Genomic DNA, 8,617 nt, shown 5'->3' with positions numbered 1-8,617 from the left:
TGTTCATGCCTAGCTACGATGCATTTTGACAAGCAAAGTAAGGCTCGAGCTAGGATTAGAGTATACCTTTTCTAACAGGGTAGCCTGGTTATTTATTGTATGTATGGCAGGAAGCCCCGGAATCTTGCTATGACGAGATAAGCAATGTTACAGTGGTAACTACAATTGCTCGCCAAACTAGAAATGACGACACGCACGAGCGAACGAGACCACGCACCTTGGTTGAAGCAGGTATAATTCAATCTGGCAAATGGCATTTAGAGTGCACTGCATCTCTTTAATGGTAGTTATGTCTGTCATCAGCTTGGATTCGGAGAGTTTAAAATACCTGTATGTTTTTATTACTACGCACATGATCAAGTGTTGACTATCATTGCATTAAAGTAAAGGTTCTCTGTTTGTAGGACGATGAGAAGTGCCCAAGCATGGAAAAAGTTGTAATGGTGGTTAAAAGGAAGGGTCAGAAGATAAATCGCCTTTTTATTTTGCCAAAATATCCTAAACCCAACCCAAGAAATGTGCGTTCGTCCGGTTGTCGGTAAGTTTTGAACAGATCGGGTCAGGCCGCTTTAACCTTGGCTCTCTTCCATTCAGCTTAGCAATTTATCATGGGGGTGCTTTAAAAATTTGAAAAAAAAAATAAAAGCAGCCAATCGTAGAAATCGTTCCCTCGATTAATCACTAAACTTTACATTTGGACTTTCCTGTACAAGATTCTTGAAGAATTGCTTTTTATCTTTTTTTTTAATATCGTACATTTCGTTATCTCACCAATTAAACTCTCCGAATCCAATCTGATGACAGACATAACTACCACCAAAGAGATTCAATTGGCGAATGAGTTGACAGCTGTCACTCCATAAAAGTGTGATCTTAGTTAACCAAGGTTTAACTAAACCATGGCGATCAGAATACCACCCAATGCTTTTTTGATTTTTTATCTAGAACGATGGTTCGAAGTCAAGCTGGCAAGTGACAGTAAGACTTAACTGCTTCTTCTCGATTGGACAGATTACGATGTTTATTTTCAGTATATTTCGAACATTCTTTTTGTTTTATTACATTGTATGGGGAAGTTAACGTGGTGGCGCAGATTCGAATAGCATCATGCTGCATGTATACCACCAAAGTCTTTATGCCAAAGTTGAGGAGGATCTATGAAGGTTCATCGCATGAATATAAAAAACTGAACCTTTTTTTTCAGGGTCATTCTACTAAAAGAAGGTTAGACAGTATAAATAATAAATAAAATAGGTACTCACCCAGTGAACAAATTTACCATAAGTTCCACAGACAGGAACTGATGAGGGTTCAACACAATTTACATTTCCCCGGTCCATATTCTAAAGGGCATGCACATTTATTTAATTTACAAATGGAGAAAATATTTGATAGCCTGATATACCTTGTTTGACGTCATACGCGCTAGGTTCCATCATATGCGCTCTAAGATCTCTATTACCCTAATATTGATAAGGGCCTACATTATAAGTGATTAAAAAAACATTGCACGAAAAAATGTTACTAAAATGAATTGATATTTCATATTGTAATAAATGATCTACTCGCACGTTTTGTGTGTGTTTTTTGTGCCCATCTTATTCAATATAGGCTTATAGCGGAGGCGTTTCTTAACATCAAATCTTAAACCAAATTTAGGTTTTTCATCATATGATAAGTGTAAAGTTTTATTATATTTCATGAAAATTGGAGATAAAATTAAACATGTATCACCTATCATGCTGTTCACGTTCCAAATCAAGGCCAAACATCATTTAACTTACAACACCTGTGTTCTGCATTACATGAAAAATAATATATTCAGGATTTTGGATGTTCAACTGTTTTAAAAGTACAAGTCCATTAAACCTAGGACTCGTGGTTACCAAGGGCTAGAAAAAGTAAAAGGTTTTTTGGGCCAATTAATTATATCACATTGAAATGTTCAACATAAAATTTAAGCTATCGAATTTTCAAGATGTTTTTTATAATCAAAATGCCTCATTCAATTCAACCTAAATACACTACTCAAAAAAAGTTAAGGACCACTTTTTAAAACGTACATAAAGATTTTATACAAGGTGTTTTATTTCTGGAAATACCTCAGTACAACTGTCCTAAATGTCCTTAAACACGCTGTAATCAATTTCACGCATGGGTGGTTTCAGTTGTTGCACAATGTCTCTCGCATCACTGCACATCCTGAAAAGTGGGCCCCGAGGGGTATCAGCTACCGACATGAAGTGGTAAAAACGAATGTCTGAGTGTCTTTCAGGCAGTTCAGTAACGAGTGTGACCACCTCCTGCAGCAATAACGGCTTCACAGCGCTGTCTCATGGAGCTGATGAGGCAATTGATGTCTCTGACGTCCAGTGCATCCCATGCAGCCTCCAGAGCCACACCCAGCTGCTGCAGTCCAAGTGGATGGGCTTCGAGCTGCTCGAGACTCCTCCCCATCATGTCCCAGACGTGCTCTATCGGGTTTAAGTCCGGGGACCTCGCTGGCCACTCCATACGCTCAATCCCCTGGCCCTCAAGGAACTCGGTCACCACCCTAGCTCGGTGGGCACGGGCATTGTCATCCATGAAAATGATGTTTTGTCCCACATTTTCTGCAAATGGCACCACTATAGGTTCAAGGACCTCATCCCTGTACCTCACTCCTGTCATTGGTCCCCCTGGGACCACGTAGAGACGAGTACGGTTGGCGTAGGTGATGCCTCCCCACACCATGACGCTGCCTCCCCCATAACGGTCATGTTCTGCAATACAGGGGTCTGCAAATCTCTCTCCTGGTCGCCTCCAGACTCTCGAACGTCCATCATTGTGGTCAAGGGAAAATCTGCTCTCATCTGTGAACAGAACTCTACGCCATTGCTGTCTGGTCCATCTGACATGCTCCCGGGCCCAGTTGAGACGAATTCTTCTGTGAGCAGGGGTGAGTGGGACACACTGAGCTGGCCGTCTGGCATGCATATTGGCTCTGTGAAGTCGGTTACGGATTGTTTGAGTGGAAACAATCACTCCAGTTACTGCAGCGAAGTCATTGTTGAGGCGGCGTGCACTGTGAAAGCGGTTGCGGAGGCTGAGATTCGTCAAGTAGCGATCATCTCTAGGGGTTGTCGAAACTGGTCGGCCACTGCGGGGTCTCTCGGAGTATAGCCCTGTCTCTCGGTGTCTTTGATTTGCTCTGCTAATGACACTGTGTGACACGCCCATCATTCTGGCTACTCTTCGCTGACTGAGGCCAGCTTCCAGCATCCCTAGGGCTCTGGCTACATCTGTTTCACTTAGGTGGTGTCTTGGCATTGCTGTTGTAGGCAAGTTGTTGATTGTACAGACTAAAGACGGAAAATGCTTTGGAAGACACTTGTCTTATGGCCCACTGCAATGATGCCAGAGACATCATGAAAGAACTGCATGTGTGAAATTGATGTCATTGTGTTTGATGGCATTCTGGACAGCTGTATCTTGGCATTGCTATTGTCAGCAAGTTGTTGATTGTAGAGACTAAAGACAGAAAATGCTTTGGAAGCCACTTTTGTACGGGCACATTGCAATGATGCAAGAGACATGAAAGAACTGCATGTGTGAAATTGATTTCATTGTGTTTGATGGCATCCTGGACAGCTGTATCTTGGCATTGCTGTTGTCAGCAATTTGTTGATTGTAGAGACTAAAGACAGAAAATGCATTTGAATTTGCAGACCCCTGTATTGCAGAACATGACCGTTATGGGGGAGGCAGCGTCATGGTGTGGGGAGGCATCACCTACGCCAACCGTACTCGTCTCTACGTGGTCCCAGGGGGAGCAATGACAGGAGTGAGGTACAGGGATGAGGTCCTTGAACCTATAGTGGTGCCATTTGCAGAAAATGTGGGACAAAACATCATTTTCATGAATGACAATGCCCGTGCCCACCGAGCTAGGGTGGTGACCGAGTTCCTTGAGGGCCAGGGGATTGAGCGTATGGAGTGGCCAGCGAGGTCTCCGGACTTAAACCCGATAGAGCACGTCTGGGACATGATGGGGAGGAGTCTCGAGCAGCTCGAAGCCCATCCACTTGGACTGCAGCAGCTGGGTGTGGCTCTGGAGGCTGCATGGGATGCACTGGACGTCAGAGACATCAATCGCCTCATCAGCTCCATGAGACAGCGCTGTGAAGCCGTTATTGCTGCAGGAGGTGGTCACACTCGTTACTGAACTGCCTGAAAGACACTCAGACATTCGTTTTTACCACTTCATGTCGGTAGCTGATACCCCTCGGGGCCCACTTTTCAGGATGTGCAGTGATGCGAGAGACATTGTGCAACAACTGAAACCACCCATGCGTGAAATTGATTACAGCGTGTTTAAGGACATTTAGGACAGTTGTACTGAGGTATTTCCAGAAATAAAACACCTTGTATAAAATCTTTATGTACGTTTTAAAAAGTGGTCCTTAACTTTTTTTGAGTAGTGTATAATAATTTTCAAGGAACATTAAGGTCACTTAGCAAAAGTTAAACGTCTCCTCAGTTCAATTACCTCGGTAAGAATTACTATTTCGTTCATAACAAAAATAATCAAACGAAAAGTAATTTGTGTTCGTATGATTGTTGGATACCAACATTTTCATCTCTTTAGGGTGTTGTTACAAGGCATATTTATTTTTTCTCTGCATGAATTATCTGAGCAGTTGGAGAGCGTGTCGAGTAAATCATTGAATTCCGAGTATGCAGAAGTTGATAGTATAAAAGTTGCTTATTATTACCACGGCTGTAGCTGAGCCGCCATATAGGCGCTAAAGCATTCACCGGGTATTTTATCTATTCACCTCTCCTAGGTCGACTGCAGCACAATGTGGGTAAATTTCATGGACCTATCCACGAAGGATTATTCTATTGTTACTGGGGGTGCTGAGCATTGTCAAAGCACCCCCATTAACAATATATAATCCTCCGTGGATAGATCCATGGCAAATTTCTTGCTGAAGGAAAACACGCAATGGCTGGGATTCGAACCCACGTCCCTCTGATTGAAAGACGAGAGTCGTAACCACTAGACCACGACGCCCCACACAGTTTTATGTACATGTATAAGACGACGTATCCTATGACAAAAGTGACGAAATATCCCCGAATAATTATGCAAAAGCGAATATAAATGTTGCCATCTTATGAGCAGGGTCTATCGGGAAGGGGTCAGGGGCACCGAGCAAATATAGGCCGATAACCTTTCACTATGTTCTAGACTGATTACAAAAAATAATGATCGTCAACAGATTTCTACGACTGGTTGTAATTTAATTGTGTCCAATTCCCAATAGCCCTACGGTCAATCTCTAAGCTTTTTGGTACCGGCCCCAAGCATAAACAGCATAGTCCGTGATGTGGCATTAAAAAAACCTGACAACAGTCTTTTTTAAGGGGAGGGGGAAGGGGGGGGGGGTCAAAAGGCGAATGACCATCTCGTTATTCATATAGGTGTTAACTTTCTATTCCCTCCAATCAACTTTTTTTGTATGTTTGGGCACTTTTCAAAGAAATTGAGGGGCGTGACAAATTAATCAGTATGGGACGCCGCTAGACCGTCACCATACCACCACCCACGGTTTTCATGTTCAATATAGCTATTATTTGACAAATTTTTTTTTTTTATAGTCAATTTGACAAAAATATATTTGGGAAGATTCGTGAGAGTCGTTACTCCATTATCATCATGTTATTACGGAAGCCGTAATAGCTATAATCTAGGCGTAGTCTGCTGCTATATACCTCCTCCATTATCTCAAACATAATCGATGGGTCTGATGCAGCGAGACTACAAAGGATGCATCACAACCTTCGCCTATGCCCTCTAGTCTTGCCGCAGTCGTTTTCTTTGTATTTGTGGATATTCATGGGAAACTGCCGCTGAGCATTCGTCGATGAAAAAAAACCGACCTAAGCAAGGCCAGGGGCCCATTTCATAAAGAGTTGCTATCATAGCAAGTTGCTATGATAGCAACTTGCTATGATAGCAGCTTTTGCTTGCTATGCTAGCAACTTGCTATGCTAGCAACTTTGCATTTCATAAAAGCACATTCGCTGGAAAGTCAGCTTGACTTTCCAGCTATTTATTTGAATAGTCATGTACGAGACTGATTAGGGGGAAATCCCCTTTCTCTCCAGTTTTTTGTTTTCAATTCAAGTCATAAGTTTAGGTAGAAAGCCGGCCGGATCCAGGGGGGGGGGGGGGCACAGCCGGCCCGTGGCCCCCCCCCCCACCTTTGAGAAGCAAAATTAGAAGAAAAAAAATTGAAAGAGAATATTATTTTTTTTTGGTTATTAATTTTTTCGGGAGCGAAATTATTATTTAGCAGCTGCAAATAGGGTCTGCAGCATAAGACTAGCAGTTGAAGCAGAGTGATGGCTCTATGGCGACAGTTTGCAATTCTAGAAGAGAGTAAGAAGAAAATATAAATTTGTCACAGGATGGCATAGCATTGTTTCTCCATTGTGTAAGTTTTCAGAGAATTGATTTAATGTAGCCCTATGCCAGGGAAAAAAAAATTTAAAAAGGGGGACAATTTATTATTATTGCCGGTCGAAATTTCACCTTCAACAAATTTTCTACCGTACAAGTTTAATCCCAGTCCCACACTTGACTATTTGTGTCGGTAATGCAAGGTTGTATCAACAACAAGGCAGGCGGCGGCCCACTGCTGGTGCAGTGCTGTATGATCACTTTGTAGGCTCTAATTATGCATGAAACATCGAAAATGACCTTAAAAGATTATTTTTGTTCAAAATGGAAATGATTTTTAAGTTATCGGTTTCAACGGTGAATAACCATTCAGTAAATGGATTCAACAATGCAATGGGCACAACTTTTTTTTTTTGGAGAAAGTCAGAAACAGAAAAAAAAAAGCAATCATTTTTTTATCGCATACATTCGTAATTCCGAAGCTTCATTATTCCGAAGGTTCGTTAGTCCGAAAACGAAGTGAGGTTCGTAATTCCGAAGGTTCGTTAATCCGAAAACGAAATGGTTAACGAACCTTATTTCGTTTTCGGACTAACGAACCTTATTTCGTTTTCGGATTAACGAACCTTCGGAACAATGAACCTTATTTCGTTCTTGGAGTAACGAACCTTCGGAACATCAAACCTTATTTCGTTATCGGATTGTCGAACCTTCGGAATAACGCCACAAATGTTCGGATTAACGAACCCTTTTACGTTTTCAGATTAACGAACATCGAGGTATAGGCAATTTACGTGCTTCGGAATTACGGACCTTCGGAATTACGAAGTGTAACCTTTTTTATGACCTAGGGCTTTTTTAATTTAGGCCTTGAATTAAACACTTCCACATAATAGATCTTTCTTCCTCTATTTTTTCTCACAAGAAAAAAAATTCCTCTCAATTTTTTTTTTTTTTTAAAAACACTGAAAAATTTGCTGTTTCGGAGGAATTTTTTAACCTTTTTTTTTGGGGGGGGGGTAGGTAGAACAAAAAAAAAGAAACAGCATTTCTACTAGAAAGCATTACATTAATATTTTATTTATTAGCATTATCACAGACATTGCTCTAAATATCTGTTCTCTTGTAAGAGCCATTTGGGCATGCCTGAGCACAACGTACACCATTCTTAACAATGAAAAACCCTTTACAGTGTCAACTTGACGCTCCCCCATGACCAGCGTCAAATATTTAACCCTATTTGACGCTCCAGTAACCATACTTGTCGCTCCAGTAAAAAGTTGACGCTCCTACTGGAGCGTCAACTTTTTATGAAATGCGCTGCAGCGTCAAATATTTAATTTGACGCTGCAGGTGAAAATTTGACGCTGTTTTGGGACTTGACGCTGACGCTGTACCTTTATGAAATAGGCCCCAGATCGTGTTGGTGGTTGATGCTTCCCTCCCAAAGAAGTCTCAAGGCATCAGACGCATCGCGTATGCGTAACAGCATCATTACTGAAAAGCAGCAACAGCTTCAGCCTCCTTCTAGATTATATGCGATGATTACACGTGTTGCTGATAGAACCTGCGACATCCCGTTCTTGAGACGGGCATTCTAAAACGAAGGCACTATATCCAGTAAATATGTAATTACAGGTTCGAGACTATTCAGGCAGAACATCATTAAATCTGGCAATTTATATTTTTTTGAATAAACTGTTCATTGGTTATTATGATTGGAATTTGTCCGTCGGGTATGACTATATTCCGAACATATCTTGTTAGCTTTAATTCGTTGAGAATAACTGGTAGAATCGTTTGAGTAATTGTTGTCGGTCCGTCGAAGTAATGAGGACCATCTAATCTTCCCAGGGTTGAACAAAAATAGGCTTGGTAGGCCCGCAGATGACTTTTAAGGCCAGTCCGCGATTTTGTGATTCTATTAGGAATATCAAATGAAAACGCCACCAAAATGAGCAGAAAATAAGATTATATAAAGACACGGAACCGAGCCGATATTAAAGCCGGTGAATCTCGTAAAGCGACGGTCATGATAACATAACCTCAGCTTGTCACTCAACTGTCGAGGGTGAATAAAGCGGCCCTCATCTTGAAAGCACACTGAAGAAAGCTACTGTATTGAAAAAATTGCCCATTCACCGCGTTCATCGAGCCGGATTAAACGCC

The sequence above is a fragment of the Lytechinus pictus genome, unplaced genomic scaffold, assembly GCF_037042905.1.
Source record: "Lytechinus pictus isolate F3 Inbred unplaced genomic scaffold, Lp3.0 scaffold_20, whole genome shotgun sequence".
Classification (NCBI taxonomy): Eukaryota; Metazoa; Echinodermata; class Echinoidea; order Temnopleuroida; family Toxopneustidae; genus Lytechinus; species Lytechinus pictus.
The sequence above is the reverse complement of the archived record's forward strand: the minus strand, read 5'-3'. Positions refer to the sequence as shown.